This window comes from Antrostomus carolinensis, unplaced genomic scaffold (assembly GCF_000700745.2).
Source record: "Antrostomus carolinensis isolate BGI_N321 unplaced genomic scaffold, ASM70074v2 scaffold28001, whole genome shotgun sequence".
NCBI lineage: Eukaryota > Metazoa > Chordata > Aves > Caprimulgiformes > Caprimulgidae > Antrostomus > Antrostomus carolinensis.
In genome coordinates, this window is record NW_010296662.1 from 6,706 (window position 1) to 9,064 (window position 2,359).

The 2,359-nt window shown below is 51.5% G+C and overlaps 1 protein-coding gene across 1 annotated transcript in view; it reads right to left on the bottom strand.

Moving 5' to 3' along the window:
• The window catches only part of LOC114819083 (PH and SEC7 domain-containing protein 1-like), a gene marked incomplete at both ends in the record, with an annotated part of 9,325 nt that overhangs the window by 5,140 nt on the left and 1,826 nt on the right, over window positions 1-2,359 (bottom strand). The gene's annotated exons all lie outside the window — the stretch shown is intronic.

Genomic DNA, 2,359 nt, shown 5'->3' on the forward strand with positions numbered 1-2,359 from the left:
GCGGCAGCAGCCTGTGGGACGCAGGAGTGTTCACCCTGAGCTGTGGCTCTGTGGCCACGTTGGGTTCTGGGACAGAGGCTCAGCCTCAGCACAGCACATCAGAAGCTTGTGCCTACCAGTTAAGGGTTTGATGAAATCAGGGCCATAACCATGTTTTAATCCCCAACAAGGCTTGCCCTGCAGCTGTTTTTCTCTCTGCCAAGCAGCGAGCACAAAGGCTCTGGAAAGGCTCTCCAGGTAGCAGAGCCAAGGGCTTTCCCAGGCGAGGCTGCTCTGCTTGCAGGGAGAAAAGGCGTCTCTGCCTCCTTCCAGCCCTCTGTGCTCTCGGGGGAATGGGGCACCCCCCAGCAAAGCCTCTTCTCTGTTATCAGCCCAAGGCACGGGTGCTGCGGGCCCAGCCGGGCCCTGCCCCCATCTTAGCCAGCACTGCCGATGCTCGGAGAGGAAGGGAATTGAGCTCGCTCTCACTGACAGGTCTCGGCTCTCAGGAATAAAGACAGTAAAGGCTTAGACTAGTCATTAGAGTCAGTAGATCTGACTCTAAATATATTCAGGGAGCAGATTTGTTGTAAGGAGACAACGTTTCTTCTGTCACTTTCCAAGTCTCATTTGATTTGGCGATGGATGTTTTTAGCCCAGTGTCCAGCCAGCTGTTAGCAGCTCTCTTATTTTGGGAGGGTAAATCACCAAAGAGGATGCCCTTTGGCCAGAATATAAAGGACAACAAGATACTATCAAGCCAAAATTCCCCTCGAAGAAGGTGCTAAACCTTTAGGGGTAGATTTTCAAAGGGATTTACATGTCTAAATGCTGCAATTCAGCATCCAACAGCGCTTCAGTAATTTTGTAGGGCTGGTCCTTTCCAGCTACAGGGACAGGTCTGGGATACAGCAGCTCCTGCAGCAGCAGAATGGGCCAGCTCCGAGGAGCCCGAGGGGTTTCTTAATCACCCCAGCATCACCACTCCTGTGAGCAGGCAAAGCAGAAAGCTTGAAGTAGAAAACATCAATACTGGTGACTGGTAAACAGGGAGGAGGACTGCAGCTGCAGAGCTCAGAAACAGTGCGTAAGCAAAAACCCAGGGCTGTGATGCAGGGACTAAACAAGCTCATGGTTTGAGGCTCGTGATTTTCAAGACACTGTCCGCAGGGTCTGCACCTACCTGGGGAATATTCAGGAGGCTGCAAATCAGAAGAGCCACTGGTCTACAAAGAAGCCATGTGAAATGAATGCAATGCCCGTATTTACACATCAGTAATTTTACTGGGAGCATCATTTTTAGGGCAACAATGCATTTAAGGATACATCCAAACTTTCCAGTGCTGTCTGGAGAGCTACAATAAGGTGTCTCAGAGGGCAAAAAGCAGGTCTAGGCTTACAGCTCAGAGGACTTGTAGTGGCCTAGTATGTATTTGGAAGTAAAATATCACTATGCAAGATAATTGTTAGAGTAACTTGAAGAACTTGCTTGCAGTGGTAATAACTTTACATCCTACTCAAAACTTCCATCACTATTCATTTGGAAAAAAAATATTACAAATGGCTTATTTTCAGCTTTTCTCTAGAACCCAACATTTTTGAGGACAGGGCAGGTTTCAGGGAGGGATGTATCCATCCCCTCCACTAGAGATACAAGGGCTGGACAAACTGGCAGGAGCCCAGCTCCCCTCGGGATGCACGCCTTCCCACCCCAGCAGCCCAGCACCTTCATGCTTCTTCCCAGTGCAGGGGCACCACTGGCGGTTATATTTTCATTATCTTTTCCCACCGCCGACATCAAAACCTCCCTTTTCTTTTTCTTCCACCTAAATGCTCCCCGCCTGCCTTTTGCACAGCTAGGTGAGTGCATGCTGCCGTGCGGCATCCCAGGCACCGCCCAGGCGAGACCTCTCCCCACTCCTGCAGAGCACTGGCTGATGATGCTGAGCCCCCTAATCTCACCCAGGACTTTGCTGATACCCATGTCAGGAGACGCCCTTGGCTGCCATGGCCTGCACAGGCATCTCCCACTCCCTGCCAGGGCCTTTACCCTCCAGGCAGCTGTCCCACACAGTGGTCTGGAGCTCCTTCCCCTCCTGATGCCTCCTGGGGCAGGTAGATCACACCTCATTGTCAAACCACCACTCCAGAGGACACTCCACAGGCCAAAATGCCATCGCCCATAGGTCCTAATTGCCAGTGCCCGGCACAGGGCAGATGGCAGCTTGAATGGTGTTATGGGCCCATGGGTGGGCAACTGAATGATAACCTTGATGTCACCCACTCCATCAGCCTCCCAGCACAGGGGGTTTTGCCACACAAGCGAAAAACAGCACGAAAGACAACAAAAGGCTTTTTCCAGCCCAGTGCATCCCCCACT